Source organism: Crotalus tigris, unplaced genomic scaffold, assembly GCF_016545835.1.
Source record: "Crotalus tigris isolate CLP2741 ecotype Arizona unplaced genomic scaffold, ASM1654583v1 scf7180000017600.4437325, whole genome shotgun sequence".
NCBI classification, from domain to species: domain Eukaryota; kingdom Metazoa; phylum Chordata; class Lepidosauria; order Squamata; family Viperidae; genus Crotalus; species Crotalus tigris.
The window spans coordinates 3,837,855-3,858,711 of record NW_024096504.1 but is presented as its reverse complement, the minus strand read 5'-3'; the positions used below and the strand labels follow the sequence as shown (position 1 = coordinate 3,858,711).

Genomic DNA, 20,857 nt, shown 5'->3' with positions numbered 1-20,857 from the left:
ACGTGCGCTTGTTCCGCATCTAACTTGACTCCCTCCCCGCCCCAAGCAGGGAAGCAAAAGGGAACAGACGAGGAGCTTTCGCCCTATTGGGAAGAAGCGAACGGAAGATGGAGCCTGCCGCTTTGATCCAGCGGGAATAAAAGCGGAGTCGGGGGAGAAAGAGCCCGCCAGCGCGGCCACCTACCTGGGAGAAGAGCCGCTTTCTCGGTCTGTCGCCGATCGCTCCCAAGCAGGCCCCTTTCGGAATGCTTCTCTCGATTGGCCCCGCCCAACCAGCCTCCGGGGACGTTCCACGGAACGCGGCGGCGAACGGAGCGGCGAGAGCGCTACGTGAGGTTGGTCACACACACACACACACACAGCTCTGCGAGCGGCCCTGGAACTGCGCAAGCGCGAGCAACGCCTCTCTAGTCTTGAAGAAACGTGCGAGGCGAGTAGCGGGAGAAGGGGGATGTTAAAAGGAGGTTAGGCTGGGGTGGGATTCTCAGTAGATGTGTCTTATAGTTGGGAAGTTACTAGTGAGAAGGTATCCCAGCATCATGTAGTGGTCCAAATGATTCTCAAACTTGGCAACTTTGAAACGAGTGGACTTTAACTCCCAGAATTTCTCAGCCAGAGATACATGTCTGGGGAATTCTGGGAGTTGAAGTCCAACGGTCTCAAAGTTCTCAAGTTTGGGAAGGTCCAGCCGTCTGCAATGTGTTTTAAAAACCCATTAAAATTAAACCATTCATGAGAACAATATTTTTTAAAATGTTTACATTAAAGTTTAAAAATACAAAGATTAAAAGAACTAATACTGTACAAACTAAGAAAAAGATAACAGTTGAAAAATTAAAAAGTGTCAAGGAAAAAAGGGGAAGAAAGAGAAAAATGTTTTTTTAAAAAAGTAAAGATATATAAAAAAATGACCTGCTTGTATTAAGACAAGTACAAACAATTTTAAAAATATTCACCTCCTTTAACATTTTAATTAAAGATCTTTTTTTCCTATATCTCATCTGTTATGCATAAACAAATTAGAAAGCCGCTGCATTCAATCTTAATCAACAAAAGACCATTAAGTGTTTCTCAACCTTGGTGTTTTAAAGATGGGTAGAATTTTTGCCTGGTGAATTCTGGGAGTTGAAATACAGTTGTAGAAGAAGGGCAGGCAGAGCTGGAAGGTGGAGTAAACCGTGTCAGCAGTTTTGAATCATTGCATTGCCACACGTGATCCAAATCCAGCCTGCATGAATTCCCTTGACCCTTATCTAGCACCAATTTGGCACTGACCATTCATTGATTACATTTTTCTGTACAGGTAGCAACAATAAAATCTTCTGAACTCAATGAATGCTTCTGGTTATTTGCTCCTGACAACATCCATCTTCAAGCTGCCAGGGTTGTCACAGCATCTTACAGTCCCTTGATTACCATTTGGGTGCTTCGTAAGACCATTTAAGACCATTAATTACAGTGTCCCATGGTCATATGATTAGCATTTGCATGCTTCATAACCAGCTTCCAATAACCAAAATTAATGCAGAATGCAGAAGTCCATCTGCATTTAAAAGACAAATGCTACTCTTTTTTTAAAAAAAAATGTTATTTTGAATTTTACATTACATTCATAAAAAATACTTCAGATAAAGAGTAAAATAAATTTATACACACAACTTTCGGTATTGCTCACCCATTTCCCCCCAAACCGCATCCACCCTCTAACCTCTTCTCTCACTTCCCTCTTTCCCTCTTCTTCCTCACTCTCCCCCTCTCCTCCTTCTCCTCAACTTCCTACTTACTTCTCCCCTTCCTCCTGTCTTCTCACTCCGGATGCAGTCCAGGGGAAATGTCCGAGCAATTCCTCTCTCCAAATTAAAACATCAATATTATATACAATAAAACTATTTCTACTTATCTGAGCTATTTAACCTTCAACCCATCCTCCCCCGTCCCCCTCCCCCCCTCCCCCCGTCCCCCTCCCCCCCCCCGACTTCCCAGAGCCAAGTACAGGGTTATACAAACATATTAAACATAATCTATTTAAGTTTACTAATTATACAATAACCAAAATCATACTAACCCTTAACTCTCTTGAAACTTTAACATCATAATTTTATAAACAAATCCATTACTCATAAAATAAATGAAACTTTGTAGTTCCATATTTCTTCTGAACATATTCTATCCATCTTCTCCATACAATAACATATCTCTCTTGTGAATGGTCTTTTAAATAAGCAGAAATTTTAGCCATTTCTGCTAAATTAGAAACCTTAAATACCCATTCTTCTAAAGAAGGCAGAGAGTCCTTCTTCCAATATTGACCCACCAATAATCTCGCTGCTGTTATTAAATTCAACATTAAGATAGTTTCTTTAGCATCAAAATCCACAAAAATACCCAAAAGAAATAACTGGGGAGTAAACTTAATCTTCCTTTTAAAAACCTTTTGAATGTTCCACCAAATCATAATCCAAAAGGCTTTAATATTTTTACAAGTCCACCATACATGAAAATAGGTTGCATCCAAGCAACCACATCTCCAACATTTAGGTTGCGGGTTCGGGTACATACAAGACAACTTTTTAGGATCCAGATGCCATCTATAAAACATTTTATAAAAATTTTCCCTCAAATTTTGAGCCTGCGTAAATTTAACATTTCTAATCCAAATTACCTCCCATAAATCCAATAAAATCAGTTCCTGAATATTCTGGGCCCATTTAATCATACAATCTTTTACTAACTCTGTTTCCGAATCCAATTTTATTAACTCATTATAAATTCTTTTAATATGAGCATATTTCTGATCTTTAATCTGAATTACCAAATTTTCATCTGCTAAAGTAATTCCCACTTTCTTATCTAAGGTCCACTTCTCCACTATTTGCAAATATTGAAACCATGATTGTAAAATATTTTCTTGCCTTAGCACATCTGAAGATTTTAGTTGCCAATCAATACCCGACCAAATAAGTAATTTTTTATACGAAATATTATCAAAATTCACCCCCTTAGAAACCCCCTGAATTGCTTGTCCAGGAATCCCCCAAATAGGTATTTTATAATTTAACTTATAATAATACTTCTTCCAAACTCGAAGTAAAGCATTTCTTAAAATGTGTGATTTAAAAACCCGATCTACTTTCTTATCAAAAATTAAATATGCATGCCAACCATATAATAAATCCCAACTTTCAAGAGCAAGAATATTTTTATTTGTTAAATTAAGCCAGTCACTTACTAAAGTTAAAATGGCCGCATCATAATATAATTTCAAATTAGGTGCTTTAAGTCCACCTCTTTCTCGAGCGTCTTGTAAAATCTTAAACTTTACCCTTGATTTCTTCCCACCCCAGATAAATTTATTGATACCCTTCTGCCACTCATCCAAATTAGCGTCCTTTTTTAAAATAGGTATCATCTGAAACAAAAAAAGAAACTTTGGTAGAACATTCATCTTTACTACTGAAATTCTCCCCAGTAATGATAGTTGTAATTTTTGCCAATCATTTAAATCTTTTTGTACTTTTACCCATAAACGTTCATAATTATTCTTATACAATTTTCCATTAGATGTTGTAATATATATTCCTAGATACTTAACCTTGTTAACTATTTCATAACCTGTTGCTTCAACTATAATATCTTTTTCCTTCATAGACATATTTTTCAATAATATTTTAGTTTTATTCTTATTCACCTTAAAACCAGAGACCTGTCCATACTGTGCTAAAATTTCAACCAAATCTCTGACCGAATCTGTTGAATGGGATAACGTCACAACCAAATCATCAGCAAAAGCTCTCAGCCTATAATCAATCTTACTCATTTTAATTCCTTTTAATCTAGACGAATCTCAAATTTTAATAAGTAAAATCTCCATTGTTAATACAAATAGCAAGGGGGATAAGGGACAACCTTGTCTCATACCTTTTTCTATTTTAAATACATCTGTTAATCCCCCATTAATTATAATTTGTGCCGATTGTTGCTGATATGTGGCCTTGAGAGCACACAAAAATTTGTCTCCAAAGTTCATTTCTACGACTTTCAATAAAAATTTCCAGTCTAATTGATCAAAAGCTTTCTCAGCATCTATAAATATTAAAGCAGCAGGGATTTGGTTGTTCTTATCCAAATATTCTATTAAATTAACAATTTGTCTTACATTATTTTTCATATATCTTCCCATTATAAATCCAGATTGGTCAGTATGAATCAATTGTTTCAAAACCTGCATTAATCTATTTGCCAGTATCTTTGCAAAAATCTTATAATCTGTATTTAAAAGAGATATAAGCCTATAATTTCTAGGTTGAGACAGATCCTGGTCTTCCTTTGGAATCAATGATATGAAGGCCCTTCTCCAAGAAGGAGGTAGTTCTGCTCCCGACAAAATGTGATTAAAAAGTTCCTTTAATGGTTCTATCATTTCTTCAGATAGCATCTTATAATAAATTGCTGTTAGTCCGTCAGTACCTGGAGTCTTGCCAACCTTCAATTGTTTAATTGCGGAAATAATCTCTTCAGTAGTAATTAAACCATTAATCTCATCACGTTGGTCAATCGTAAGTCTAGGAAAATGTGCTTCCTGTAAATATTTTTCTATATCTGAAATTTGTATAGTTTCACTAGCATATAACTTTGAATAAAAATCTAAAAAAGTCTTTTTAATCAAATTTTGTTGATACACTTCTTTACCTTTATAAATTATTTTATCTATAGTCCTCGATTTCTGTTTCTTACGTAATTGATAGGCCAACCATCTACCAGGTTTATTTGCATTACAAAATGTATTATGTTTCATATACCTCAAATTAGTTGTCATCTGATCCGCTATTAACATATTAAATTGCTCCTTAAGCAGAGTTATAGAAACCTTTAAGTTATTATCCATTGGGTTTGATATTAAAATCTTTTCCTTACATTTAATTTCATCTTCCAACTCTTTACGTTTCTGAGTCTGTTTACGTCTATGAGCATTATTCATAGAAATCAAAATCCCTCTCATATATGCTTTACTAGAATCCTATACCATTGGCATCGAGGTACCCTTATTCATATTCCAAGCAAAAAATTCCTTTAAATAACCTCTACATCTCTGTATATTCTCTTCATATCTAAATAAATTCTCGTTCAACCTCCAAGACCCTCTAGTCCCTTCTTCCAGCGAAATTTCCAACCATACAGGACTATGATCTGAAATTATTCTAGGAAATATCTTGGTATTCTTCACCCTAGAAAAGAAATCATTAGTAACTAAAAAGAAGTCAATTTTAGAATAAGATTGGTGCCTATCTGAGAAAAAGGTAAAATCTTTTTCCTCAATGTTCCGTTCTCTCCAAATGTCTCTAAGTTCCAAATCATCCTTTAAATCAAAAAAAGCTTTAGGAAGTCTTGCATGATTAGAGACTTTAGAAGAACCCTTCTTATCTTTACTTGAATCTAGAACACCATTCCAATCTCCCATCATAATAACTGACTTGTAATCCAAAGAAATTAATTTCTGGTGAATCATCTTGTAAAAATATTTTTGTTGTTGATTGGGAGCGTATAATCCAACAAGAAGAGTTCTCTTATCATTTATTAGTAAATCAATAATGACATATCTTCCTTGTAGATCAGAATCAATTAGTTTCGGTGAAAGCTCCTTTCTCACATAAATAACTACACCTCCTTTTTTCTGCAAAGCAGGTGCTATGAAACGTACCCCCAGCCAGGGGTTAAACAAATATTTTTGATCTTTAGAAATAATATGAGTCTCTTGTAAACAAATAATATCATTTCTGTATTGTTTCAAATAATGAAAGACTTTCTTTCTTTTCTGTGATGAATTGAGACCATTAACATTCCAGGTTAGAAGCTTTGCCATTCTTGGCAGGTTGAAGTCTTTGGAACAAAACCTCTAAATTTGCAATTGTTGTTCCAATTGTGTCTTCATATTAATGGCCCCGTTGAGAGAAGGCTGTTCAATTTTGACATAGATGGCTTCTTTCAAGCTAGTGGTCCTCTCTGTCCAAAATGTGGACTATGTTGTCTTCAAAAGAGTAGCATTTGCAAATTTACAAATGCTACTCTTTTGAAGACAACATAGTCCACATTTTGGACAGAGAGGACCACTAGCTTGAAAGAAGCCATCTATATCAAAATTGAACAGCCTTCTCTCAATGGGGCCATTAATATGAAGACACAATTGGAACAAAAGCACAAGAAACTCACTGACTTGCAATCTAAAAGACAGAAGTCCCATTCTGTTCAACTTATTTTCTCATAATTATAAAGATTCCTTATGTCACATTTGCATTTCTTGTATACAGATAGAAAGAACTGGTTACCTTCCCAAGTAGACCAGACAGGAAACATAACCAGGCGAGCTAATTCTACTCTATTATAAGGCTACATTAATAGAAACTTGCAAGTCTGAAAATACATAACTGTCCCCTTTGTAGCCTGATAACCTGGGGGGGGGGGAATCCCTTCTGAGCCACTTTCTCTGCCCATTATATAGCTATGGGCTATGTTCTCTCTTATCTGATATTCCCTAGGCAGCATCTTTTCATCCCCACCATTCCATCTTCCAAGGTCATTCCCTAATATTATCACATCAACCGGCGTCATAAATACAAAGTCTCATAAATACAAAGCGTTGTATTCAGTATATAGATATATCATATTTCATAAGAAGGTAAATGTACCATTGAATCCCTAATTGACACTGGCTATACTGTAATTATAAACTGGCAAATGGAATATGCCAGTGCTTTGTTTAAAGAACTTTAAAATGATTTGTTTAAGGTCCAAAATAATACCTGATCTGAAGAAATTATGCTTAGCCAATACAGATAGTTCTCAACTTACAACCACAATTGAGCCCAAAATTTCTGTTGCTAAGCAGGACAGTTGCTAAGCAAATTTTGCCCCATTTTACAACCTTTCTTAACAGTTGTTAAATTAGTAGCACAGTTGTTAAGTGAATCTGGCTTCCCCATTGACACTGCATGTCAGAAAGTTGCAACAGGTGATCATGTGAGCCCAAGACAGAACAAAGGATTAGGAATTAAATATGTATTAGTGTATTTAAACCCAGACAGCACGCTGGTTGAAAAATTATTATTGTATGTATAGAAAAAACACAAATAAAATTATATATATATAAAAAAAGTACAGGAAGTCCTCAAATTACAACAGCTCATTTAGTGACTATTCCAATTTACAACGGCCCTGAAAAAAAAAGACTTATGACCATTTTTCACACTTACGACCATGTGATCATGGGATCACAATTCAGACACTTGGCAACTGGACTCGTATTTATGACAGTTGCCGTGTCCCCTTTTTGCGACCTCTTGAGCAGCAAAGTCAATGGGCCAGCCGGATTCACTTAACCGTGTGACTAATTTAACAACTGCAGTGATTCACTTAACAACGGTGGCAAGCAAAGTCGTAAAATGGAGCAAAAACTCACTTCACAAATGTCTCAGCAGCAGAAATTTGGGGCTCAGCTGTGGCCGTAAGTCAAGGACTCTGTATTGTCCAACGTGGAAGTCTCTATCTTTAGTTTAAATAAGAAAAATTCTATACCTGAATAAACTATATTTGTGAAGGATTTAAAAGCAAAAATAAACACAATGTACCCTACCCAAAAAAAAAAAAAAGTAGCCTGCAGTACTGCATTCTAACCACTGCACTACTACGGCAATTTCATCATTAGGGAAAGATAATTCTTTAATTGGTACAAGTCTCTTAAACATTTAGAAACAAGATTCTCAAATTTTTATTTTTGTGACTCGTCCATGAATAAAATTAAATTGTTCAATTATTAAATAATTATTAAACAAAATTATTTAGTGAGGGTTAGAGTTGAGCAAAATAAATATATTTCCAACTTTAATTATTAAATATTCACCCATATTTCATGCAGTTCTCAGAGTTTGCAAAACCACAACTGGGGCTTTGGAAGGAAGAAGGACAGAAATGGGTTTTTCCATTCTGCATTTCGCAAAGATGACCATGTTTTTAAGCAATTTGTGGTTCTCCTTTGAATTGCTTATGATTCCAGTTGAGATCCCCTCATTTAGAGATAAAATAATAATGCAAAATAAAAAAGATTATAAATATTATAAATTATAAATATTATAAATATTCTAATGCTGATGGTGCTTTTCCTTATGGTAAATCAACTGATTTAACCACTTAACTACTTACATATTTAGGCACTCTCAAAGTAAAAGAAAAATGTATGGATGTATTCTATGAGCTCAGTAATTTACATTTGTTTAGATTTTTCTTTTTGTATAAAGCTTTTCTTCTTTTTAGTGTGCAGCTGATTAATTAATGAATGACTGAATTCTGGTATTATGGCTTGTAAAATGCATTTCTCTGGCAGCTTTCCAGAGAAAAGCAAGTATCTTTTCAAGTTAGCTGTTCTAGAATATGCATGTGTTGATCAGTGGAAATATTATTCTGCTAACCAAACTGGAAATTTTTATAACAGTTATAATAGAAATTATTCTAGCTTCCCCTCGCATTAACAAGACAGAGATTAATGTGGGTGTTTTTCTCAGTTTCTCTTGTTAGCTTGTAAGAAACTATTGCAGCATTCTACCTTAGTTTAATATGTGTGTCATATATCGCCTCAATGGCTTATTTGATTTTGTTGCTATGAAGATATGACTTCTAATGAAATGCTTGACAATCTTTATTACTCTCCTGGAGGATAAGACAAATAAAGGAATGACATCGTCCCAATATATTTTGAAAACATCCTATTTATTTTTGTATAAAGGTCAAGAGGGGGGCCACACAAATGTATTGTGTGGCCCCCCTTTATTGTAGCACACAATAAAATGTTATTGACACACATAAAAAAAGAGATGGGCTTTGATCACATAGCATTTGTTGGTTCTTTTTTTTAACCTCCCCACCTTTCCCTGGCTCTGAATGGACACTCCTAACCAGAGCACTTGAGCATATAAATGTTATTCTTAGCATGATTGTCCGACAAAACCTATGTACAAGTACTTTACTTTTGTTCTTGTACTTGCTTATGATTGTTTGCAAGTTGAATTGACTATTCATTGGTTAAGATCAACACTGCTGAAGGTTAATAGGTATGTAACTTCTATTAACTGGATTATTAACCCACAATTCCAATACATATAAACAGTGTCAACTAAAATTAACTGTGTTCTTACATTCATTGGTTGGAAGGTATGGAGTAGCTTAATTTGTGTGGGAGCCAGGAAAGTTGTAAACATGGAAAACCTTGCCTTTAAAACATTCTGTTAAATAAACTCTGTTTTTCTTGAAGCCACATAATTCTATGAAGATGTTCCTGATTAACATGGAATCTCTCTAAAACATAGCTGACATAGGGGATGCTTATGATGCTGATGGATGTGGAGGATAAATTATCCCAGGACTTCTGGTTTGCCGACACGGCCGCCATGGATGCTTAGAAGATGACCTCCATCTTCCTCATCCAGTTTCACATTGCTTGGGGACCCTGAAAGGGTCGAAAGTCGCCCCATAGAGGTGACCAGTTAGGAGGTGCCCTCGCTGGATCGTGGGAGAGTGATAACCCTCCTGCTAGAGCTGGCACAACCCTCCAAACTGGCGGACAAAAGACCAGCCATAGCAATATGGCCCGTCATTAGGCTGCAAACAGCCGAAGTCACTCTTACCACCAGGCAACTTTAAAGGAGTGTGGAAGAGATTGGGTGAGATCTACCTCTCTTAAATCCTAACTACCTTTTTTTTACCTATATAAGCTGCTAAAGTATTTTTTCCCCTGTGGAGAGGGAGGGGGATTTTAGCCCCCCCCTCTAGAAAAGTGGCAACCGATTATCCAGGGGAGCTTAAAACGTTGAAAAAATAATTGGATCCCAATCAGAATTTTATTTCCTAAAGTTTGTGGACTAAAAGATTTTCTATTTTCTATTCTTTATTTTCTATTTTTACTGAAGATCTGGGTTTTTCCTTAAAACTGAAAACTAAAAAGATTGAAATAACTTTGGGATTTAAAGGAAAACTTCAAATGGTAGGGGCGACATCTTGTGGCTAAACCTGATACTTCAACTTGTTATTGTCTAAGAGTGACTTGGCTGACAGCCCAGAAAATAGATAAGACTTATGTAACTTTGAAACACCAGCTGTGAGAAGCTCGGCTGTGCTCCCTAGTCAGTGGAAAAGGGGAAAAAAAAGACCTTCTTTCTGATTGTAAAGCTCCTAGTCTAATACATCATTATGGAAGAAGATCAGGAACAGACTTTTCCTATTGAGGATCAGGAACAAATCCTTTCTATGCTGAAAGCAATTTCTCAAACCCTCCTTAGAGCTGGTGACGAAATAAAAGCTTACAGAAAAGAACAATAAAGCAGCCTGGATATGCAAACTGAAACTTTGACTACAACTAAAAAATCAGCTATATAGAATGTAACAGAAAAAGTGGAACAGTTAAATATTATGACAGAAGATTTAACTGCTCAAGAAACACAGATAGTGGAATATCCAGAAAAGAAACTGACAACATGGAAAAAGGAAAAAACTTCCTATATAAATCAGAAGGAATTCTGAAGTTCAAGAAGAAAAACAGATGGAAGAGAAGATAAACACTTCAGGACAACTACGTCGAGATGGAAAAATAAAGAGATCTGCTAGACCTGCTAGCCCTTTTAAAAAAAAATGGCAACCGGATGGCTTTTTCAACAGCAAATAATATATATAACAATACAAGGAGATTTGTTTGATGACTCAAAAGCACGGATATGGAAGATGATTTGGCAAAGAAAGAAAGCTAGAATAAGACTGAAGAAGAATGGGGTTTTGACTTATTTATGAGAATCAAAATAGAATATACCCAAATAGATAAGATGTGTATTTTGAATACAAGATATTACTATGAATGGAGATAAAGAAAACTCTGGTCATTTAAAATTTAGAAGCATAAATATTAATAGTTAAATTTGAATATTGATTTGTTCATAAAGGTCATGTAAAGGTGATTAAGATATATATAAACTAAAAACTTATTGATGAATGTAATAAATATGTCTTGATGCAGCGGTAAGAATGAAAATTATTAGCTTTAAATATGAGATAGTAGATACAAAGAGGAAGAGAGAGGAAATATTAAATGTTGAAATAAAAGAAATTGTGGTTACTAAATTTAAGATATTTGGAAAATATTAGAAAATAAGAATATTTTATTGTATTATTAACTTGTTGATGTAGATGATAAAAACCTAAATAGACGTGTACCCTGAATACCAGATTTTATGAGGAATTGTGATGAAGGGAATTGGGAACATTTAAACCTTGGAAATGATGAATATTAAACATTAATTTTAAATATTAATGGAAAATTAAAATTGGGAAAAACTCACTAGGACACTGATTGTCTCAAAGGTTGAATGTTAAAACAATTAAGATATATATAAACCAAAAACTATTAATAAATGTAAGAAAGTTATTTTTTATTTGATGGATAGAATAAGAAGTGAATTAATTTAAATATGAGACAGTATATATTAAGGGGAAAAGAAAGGAAATATTTACTGTAATAGTTTAAGATTTGTATTAATTATATTTGTATGTAATTGAATTATGGTAACTCAGCCACCACGTTGCTTTTCAAAGATATAAATGTAATATTAATTAAATCAATAAATTTTTCAAAAACAAAAAGATAAATTATCCCAAATTCTCTCTTTAATTCCTGATGCTTTATACCAGTGGTTCTCAACCTGTGGGTCGGGACCCCATTTGGGGTCGAATGACCATTTCACAGGGGTCGCCAAACAAGGCTGTCTGCCATTTTTCCCCCTATTCCTTAGCTGTGCTACTCCCTTTTATTCTATTGGCTTTTGAAAGCCAATAGAATAGACTCTCTTGAATAGAGTCTAATTCTATTGGCTTTCAAAAGCCAATAGGAATTGTCCAGGCTGTCTCTGCCCTGCTGAGCTCGCCAAAAGTCCCATTCTGCAAACGGTGCCACAAGTTGTCTGCAGCGAAGGCAAGCTGTATGGAAGTTTCCACCCCTCCCTGCTGAACAACTACTAAAAATGTAAGTAAAAGAGGGCCAGGGGTGGGAGGTTGGAGGCTGGCGGGCGCAAGGAGGGTTGCTGGTGTGCATGGGGCCCGGCGGGTGCCTTACCTCCCTTCGGCTGGGCCAGCTGATTGGCCTGCGCCATCTCTGCCGCTTGCCAGCTAGGCCTCAGCCGGCGCAGGGGGCGGCACCACGCATGCGTGGCGCTCCCGGGAAGGGAAAGTCCTCGACTTATGACCGGTTGGTAGTCCTCGACTTACGACCAGTTGGGTAGTCCTCGACTTACGACCGGTTGGGGGTCATGGCATTAAAAAGGTTGAGAACCACTGCTTTATACAATAGTAACCTGTTGGAATATTCATGAGCAGGAAGAGTCATGTGGTAACTCAGTCAGCCAATATGAGAAAAGTGCTACTGAGTCTGTGCAAAAAAGGTATTGAGTTAGGAGCTGCATTTTTTTTATTTAGTCTCAGGTCTGTCTCTGTATCTCTCTGTAAGAAGTCTTCGTTGTGCTATGTTGCTGTAAAGAAGAATGTATGGTATTATAAATATTTTGATATGAATATAAAGAGGTTATTTGAATCAGCTAAATGCAGTCAATTGTGAGAGCTTCTGATTTATTTTTACCAACAGAGAAATTAAAATTCTCTAACAGGTTATGGGCCCAGAGCTTACTAGGGACTGCATTGTAATTTAAAGCTGGAAGAAATTGCCTGTGTTTAGAAAGTATAAGAACAAGGCAGAATTAGCAGAATGGCTGCAATGGAATTTAAGAAAAGCTCTGTGCCTCATTTGGGTCAGAAGAATTACATTGTGTGGGCTGCAAAAATGGAATGTTTGTTGAAAGCAAAAAAGCTGTGGTATATCGTAGAAAATCCACCACGTGTTTGCAGCTGCTGATCAGAAAAGTCATCATCGAGCAATGGCTTATCTCATCTTGAATTTAGATGATGAACAATTTCTAAATGTTGCAAATTTAAAGAATGCAAAGGAGATTTGGTTGAAGTTGAGAGCTGTGCACATGAATGTTTCTGCATGCAATATAGTGCAATTGTCAAGAAAACTTTACAGGGCCTGTTTGCAACCAGGCAAATCTGTGGAACAGCATTTAAATAAAATGCAAAGTTTATTTTTGGACTTAGAACAACATGGGATTAAATTCTCTGAGTCCCAGAAGGTTTTATTGGTGTTGAACAGTTTAGATAAAATCTGGGACACAGTTTCTGCGATATTTGAGTGTAAAGAAGAGCAAGACTTAAATTTTGAGGCTTTAAAGGCATGTTTGCTTAATGAAGAAGAAAAGCGCCATTTTAGGAGCAGCCACGAGGAGGTGAAATTCCTGAGGAGGGGGTCCAGACTGCAAGTCTCCGGAGAAGGAACAAGCAGCAGATGGGACCAAGTTGCAACAAAGGAAAGATTGTGCAAGCAGAAGGCTCAGCAAGAGAAAAATTGCTACGTTTGCGGTGCAAGCACACATATGAAAAATAACTGTTTGCAGAGGACAATTTGCAGCGAAGGACATTTGTGCAAGCAAAGAAGACTGATTTGCAAAAGGAACATTTTGGTGTTGCAAAAGTTTGCTGTAGCAACAACAGAGACAAGTGGCTAATAGATAGTGGGGCAAGTCAAACAATTGTTAATGACTCTGAATTATTTTGAAGGTTTGTTCCAGTAGCACAAGAAGCTGTGGTTTTGGCAAATGGCCAGAAAGCAAAAGTCATCGGAAGAAGCAATGTAAAAATTCCATATTTGGAATCAAAGTTTACCAATGTGCTTTGTATACCTGAGATGGAACATAATTTGTTAAGTGTGTCTAATTTAGACAAACAAAGTTTTGAGATCATTTTTTGTAAATGGAAGTGTCTCATAAAAAGGAATTGGAATATTTGTGCAGAAGGCATAAAGTAAGATAATCTATATGTATTGCAGGGACAAAAGGTTCAATGTTCCCATATATTTAAGAATGTTGCAGAGCACGATTCGTGCGTTCATCTTCTACATAGAAGACTTGGCCATGCAAGCTTTAAGGTTTTGCAGCAAATGCAAGAGTTTGCAGAAGGGCTAAATATGAAGGGATGCAAAACATATTTGGACTGTGCAGTATGCAAAGCATCAAAGTCAAAGGCATTCCCAGTTAGTAAATGTAGCACAAGACAAACAAAAAGAGTTCTAGAGCTGGTCCATGCAGATCTGGTGGGACCTATGCAAGCCAGTTTGGGAGGAGCAAAGTATGCACTGGTAATTGTTGATGATTACAGCAGGTATGTGTTTTGCTACTTGCTCAAGGGTAAGACAGAGGTGCTACAACAATTCAAACAGTGGGTAGGTTTTGTAGAGAGAAGGTACAGACAACAAGCGTGTTAGTTGCAAACTGACAGAGGTACTGAATTTATGTCAACTAAATTCCAACAGTGGTTGGGGCAGTTGGGGATAAGACACAGACATACAAATCCTTACACAGCAGCAGAAAATGGTGTAGCTGAAAGAAGGAATGGTGTTTTGCAAACAATGAAAGATTCATTATTAGAGGATTCTGGTATGAGCAGGTCATATTGGGGAGAAGCCATATTGACTGCCAATTATATAGTTAACAGACTGTGGAGTTCCTCCATTAATAATACTCCATATGCCATTCTATATGGGAGAAAGCCATCTCTGGCACATTTGAGAATTTTTGGAAGTACTGCATGGGTACATATTCCAAAGGCAATCAGAAGAAAGGAACAGCAAAAGGCAAGAAAGGTCAGGTTTGTGGGCTATGAGCCAGGGTCAAAAGGATAACGCTTTAGCGATGGAAGTAAAAGAATTGTAATTTCAAGGTCTGCTAATTTTGCAGAACAAAATTGGGACAGAATTAATGCAAATTCTGGGTATGTCTCACTTAATGACGGTGATCTATTTAACAACAATAACTCATCTAATGATGGAAAAATGATTATTGAAGATGTCAATGTTCAGGGAGGAGAGGCTGAACAAGACATGAAGCCAGAAAGACTTGAGACACAGGAGCAGTTAATATCACATAGGTCAGAGCGATGTAACAAAGGAATTCCGCCTGACAGGTATTCTGCCAGCAAGGTAAAGGTTTGCAATGTTTGGTATGAGCCAAGAAGTTATAAAGAAGTGTTGGCATTACCAAAAGCTGAACAAGAAAGATGGAAGATGGCCATGGATATAGAGATGAAATCCATGGGAGACCATGAAGTATTTAAATCAGTGACTTTGCCATAGGGAACCAAAGCTGTGAGTTGTAAGTGGGTATATAAGAAAAAGGTATTGCCAAATAATGATATACAGTATAAGGCCAGGTTAGTGGCACAAGGTTTTTCACAATTAAAGAATGTGCACTACGATGAAGTATTTGCTCCAACTATGAAAAGTGAGAGTATAAGATTAGCACTGGAGTTGGCAGCGGCATATAAGCATAAAATCTGGCACTTTGATATCACAACTGCATTCCTCAGTGCTGAGTTAGAGGAAGAAATTTATATGATCCAAGCACCAGGGTATGAAATTGCAAAGCCTAACATGGTGTATAAATTAAACAAGACTATTTATGGGCTGAAGCAGTCTGCCAGAAACTGGAATATCTGTTTAGATATTGCTTTAAAGGGTCTTGAATTTAAGAGTTGCAAAGCTGATAATTGTATATATACTGGACAGTTACAAGGAGGGAATTGTCTACTGTAATCATTTGTGGATGATCTTTGCTTCATCGCAAAGGATGCAACACAAGTCAAAGAATTTGCTAATAAATTAGGAAAGAAATTCGAATTAAAGAATTTGGGAGAAATAAAAAATTATCTCGGTGTAGAGATACGGAAAAATGAAAAAGGTGGTTATATTCTCAGTCAAAGGAGAAAAATTGAGCAGTTATTGGAAAAATATAATATGAAAGATAGCAATACTGCTCCCACACCCATGAGTACGGATTTTTATAATAATTTAAGTGCAGACAAATGTGAAACCTGTGATCAAGAGATATATCACTCAGCAATAGGGAGTTTGTTATATCTATTACAGTGGTCCAGACCAGACATAGCTTGCGCAGTAGGCATTTTGAGTCGTTTTACTGCTGCACCTACAAAGTTACATTGGATGGGTGTAAAAAGGGTTCTCAGATATTTAAGGGAACCATAAATTTGGGTCTTCAAATACAGATTACTGAGGAATTGAAATTAAAGTGTTATGTCGATAGTGACTATGCAAATGACATAAACACAAGGAAATCAAATTCTGGGATTATAATATTGTTTGGAGGGACTCTGATTGGATGGAAGTCCAGAAAACAAACAACTGTTGCTATTTCAACAGCGGAAGCAGAGTTTATTGCTTTATCTGAATTGTGTTCTGAAATAACATGGTATATACAGTTGTTGCAAGATTTAAATATTAATGTAAAAGAATCTGTAAAGGTATTTGAAGACAATGCTGCCTGTATAAAAATGGCAACTGGTGACAGGGTGAAGAACAGAAGTAAACATGTAGACATTAAGTATTGTAATGTCAGGGAAGCTGTAAAAGAAAAATTGATTAGTTTACATCATTGTTCTTCTGAGAATAATTTGGCAGACATGATGACTAAACCATTGGGTGGTGTTCACTATGGAGAATGTATTAAGTCAATAGGTCTGATGTCTCTTCCTGTCATGAAGGGAGGAGTGTTGGAATATTCATGAGCAGGAAGAGTCATGTGGTAACTCAGTCAGCCAATGTGAAAAAAGTGCTACTGAGTCTGTGCAAAAAAGGTATTGAGTTAGGAGCTGGATTTTTTTATTCAGTCTCAGGTCTGTCTCTGTATCTCTCTGTAAGAAGTCTTCATTGTGCTATGTTGCTGTAAAGAAGAATGTATGGTATTGTAAATATTTTGATATGAATATAAAGAGGTTATTTGAATCAGCTAAATGCAGTCAATTGTGAGAGCTTCTGATTTATTTTTACCAACAGAGAAATTAAAATTCTCTAACATAACCTATCGTGTCACTTACTTCTTTCTTGCTCAGGATCCGTTCCTTCCTCCCTTCCTCCCTCCCTCCCTTTCACACACACACACACACACACACACACACACTTTTTTTTAGGGCTGAAGCTAAAACGTGAAAAACTGTTTCAGTATAAAGAAAATGTATATAAGATGTTGTATAGATGGCATGACACCAGTTCGCTTAGCGAAAATGTTTTAAAATGTCTCGGATATTTGCTGGAAATGTAAACAACAGCCAGGCACTTATTACCATGCCTGGTCAACATCCCCTATCGCTAAGAAATATTGGTCTAAGATCTATAGATGTTGGAAAAGATGATGAAACTACAAATAGAATTTAAATCAGAATTGTTTTTGTTAGGAATATTAAGACCTAATTATGGCAAAGAGAATGATTACTTGATATTGCATGTTTTAACTGCTGCAAGGATAGTATTTGCCCAATTTTGGAAAAATGAGAATCTACCATCTGACCAGATTATTATTACCAAAATTTTAGAGTGTGCAGAAATGGATAGACTAACATTAGAAATGAAAGAAAAAGATGACTCAAATTTATTTTAGAACTTGGGAAAAATTTTATCAATGGTTAGAGACACGTTAGAATTTGAAGGATTCAATATTTTAGAATAGTTGACTGATTTTTAATTGAGTTCTAACTAACATTTTGATGATACAATTACTTTTCCTGATTTACTGACTTTCATTTGTTACTTTTGATTGTTAGGATTTATTTTTTTTGAGATTTTATTAATAGTGTTTACTTAATAGATCAATGTATTTGTTTACTAATTGTTTTTAATATGTTACAGTTTAAGCTTTGTTAAAAATGGTGGCTTATTTGCTTACAGGAAACTCATATTTTACTTAAGGATCAGAAATATTTAGTTAATGCCCGTTTGGGATCTCACTTCGTATCTTCTGCTCCCGGGAAGAAGGGGGGAGTTGTTATCTATGTTAAGCAAAATCTACCAGTTTGTCTGGTGGAGTCTGACCCCCAAGGGAGATATGTGATGGTTGAATTGGGCTTATATGGTAAGAAAGTACTTATAGTGGGACTATATGCACCAAATCAACAACAGGAACAATTTTACAGACTCTTACATGAAAAAATAAATCTGCTGGACTATAGATCCGTGGTACTAATGGGGGATTGGAACGGTGTCTTAGATGTACAAAGGGACAAAAAAGGTTCCTCTCCTCTTCTTAAGCAGGCAAAATTACCTAAAGCCTTTTTTGATATGAAAGAGGACTGGGAATTACGGGACTATTGGCGGGAATGTAATCAAGAGGAGAAAGACTTTACCTTCTTTTCAGATAGACACCAATCCTTCTCAAGAATTGACTTCTTCTTGATTACAACGGACTTATATAATAGAGTAAAGAATGTCAAGATTTTCCCTAGGTCTTTGACGGATCATAGTCCAGTTTGGATGGAGTTGACTCAAGAAAAAGAGGAGAGAAGATCCTGGAGGGTGAATGAGAATTTATTTAGACAAGAAAAAAATGTTCAGAAACTAAAGGAGTGTTTAAAGGATTACTTTGTTTTGAATATGTATAAGGGGACTTCAATGTCAATGGTATGGGATGCAGGGAAAGCATTTATGCGTGGGATTTTGATAAAAATGAATAACTGTCATAAGCAAAAACAGATTCAGAAACGTAAAGAATTGGAAGATGAAATTAAATTAAAAGAAAAGTCTTTGATTTTAAATCCTTCTGATGAAAGTATTAAAGAATCCTTAAAGTTGTTAAGAACACAATTTAATATGTTGTTAGCAGATCAAGCTGCAACCAATTTATTGTTTATGAAACAAAACACATTTTGTAATGCTAATAAGCCAGGGAGATGGTTGGCTTATCAATTGAGAAAGAAACAGAGACAGAGAACAATAGATAAAATAAATTATAAGGGTAAATTAGTTTCTCAGAAGGAACTGATTAAGAAATCTTTTTTGGATTATTATCAAAAATTATATAAATCTACCAATGTGCAAATTTTAGAGATAAATAAATACTTAAGCGAGGTTAGTTTCCCTAAATTGACAGAGGATCAGAAACATGAAGTTAATGGTTTAATTACCAAGGAGGAAATTTCGCTAGCAATTCAACAATTGAAACCAGGGAAAGCACCGGGTACGGATGGGTTAACAGCTGTTTATTATAAAGCCTTATTGGAGGAGATGACTCAACCATTAGGTGATCTTTTTAATGGCATTTTACAGGGTCAAGAGATTCCTCCCTCATGGCGTACTGCTTTTATATCATTGATTCCAAAGGAAGATCAAGATCTTACTTTACCAAAGAATTATAGGCCTATATCTCTTTTAAATGTGGATTATAAGATATTTGTAAAAATCTTAGTAAATAGGCTTATGAGGGTGGTGCACCACCTTGTGCATAAAGATCAATCTGGGTTTATAGCTGGAAGGTACATGAAAAATAATGTCAGACAAATTATTAACTTATTAGAATATTTAGATAAAAATAACCAAGTTCCTGCAGGGTTGATATTTTTAGATGCTGAAAAAGCCTTTGATCAATTGAATTGGCATTTTATGTTAAGAGTAATGGAAGAGATGAATTTTGGTGAAAAGATATTGCAAGCTCTTATGGTAATATATCAAAAACAAACGGCACAACTTATCATTAATGGTGGTTTGTCAGAGGTTTTTACAATAGAGAAAGGTACTAGACAGGGTTGCCCACTATCACCGTTGCTGTTTGTCTTAACACTGGAAATATTGTTGATCAAAATTCGAGAGTCGCAGGAAATTAAAGGAATAGAAGTTAATAAAAAAGAGTATAAGTTAAGAGCTTTTGCGGATGACTTGGTCATCACTTTGTCGCAACCTACTTATTCTGTAGTAAAATTATTACAGTTGATTCATAATTATGGCTTGGTTTCGGGTTTTAAGATTAATGTTAATAAGACTAAAATTCTACCTAAAAATATGACTAGTCGGGAGAAGCAGACTTTGGTTAATTTGACGGGCTTTGAAATTGTTAATAAGGTAAAATATTTGGGAGTGATGTTATCTGTTTCTAATGCAAAATTGTTTAAAAATAATTATGAAAGGTTGTGGGTTAGGGTACAGAGAGACTTGAAGAATTGGGAAAAGTTGCAATTATCCCTCATGGGAAGAATTGCAGTGATAAAAATGAATATTCTACCCAAGTTTCTTTTTTTGTTCCAAATGATACCGATTTTGAAGAATGAGATCAATTTAACTGAGTGGCAGAAAGGCCTTAATAAATTTATTTGGGCAGGGAAAAAGCCAAGGGTTAAGTTTAAAATTATGCAAAATTTCCGTGAGAGGGGAGGACTCAAGGTGCTGAATTTGAAATTATATTATGATGCGGTGGTTTTAACATTAGTTAGTGATTGGGTAAATTTGACAAATTCTGATATACTCCACTTAGAGGGATGGAATCTACTTTTTGGGTGGCATGCCTATTTAATATTTAATAAAAAATGGATTGGGCTTTTAAATCTCATATCTTAAGAACTTCTTTACTTAGGATTTGGAGAAAATATTATAAAAGTGATTTTAAAGTACCATTATGGGCTATACCTTGGCATGCAATAGAAGGAATAAAAAGAGGGGTTAAGATGGATATGGTGTCTTATAGACAGTTACTTAAATGGGATGGACAAAACTGGCAGTTAAAATCACGGGAAGAGTTAGCACAAGAAAATATTATTTATTCTTGGTTCCAATATAGGCAATTATCAGATAGATGGAAGATGGACTGTAAGGTGGGTTTTTTTAGAGAAGATGAAAATCTTATTAAGCAAGTGAAGGATCAAAGACAAACCCACATTAAGAGAATTTATG

General features: G+C 35.6%; 2 protein-coding genes across 5 annotated transcripts in view; one reads left to right on the top strand and one right to left on the bottom strand.

Annotated features, from left to right (window-relative positions):
* The window catches only part of P4HA1 (prolyl 4-hydroxylase subunit alpha 1), a 53,874-nt gene extending 53,558 nt beyond the window's left edge, over positions 1-316 (bottom strand). For all 4 annotated transcript variants that reach the window (XM_039367544.1, XM_039367559.1, XM_039367553.1 and 1 more), the window contains exon 1: positions 185-316. The gene's annotated coding sequence lies outside the window, so the exon portion shown is untranslated. The remainder of the gene's footprint in view (positions 1-184) is intronic.
* NUDT13 (nudix hydrolase 13) overlaps positions 215-20,857 on the top strand; it is a 57,985-nt gene continuing 37,342 nt past the window's right edge. The window contains exon 1 of the mRNA XM_039367635.1: positions 215-335. The gene's annotated coding sequence lies outside the window, so the exon portion shown is untranslated. The remainder of the gene's footprint in view (positions 336-20,857) is intronic.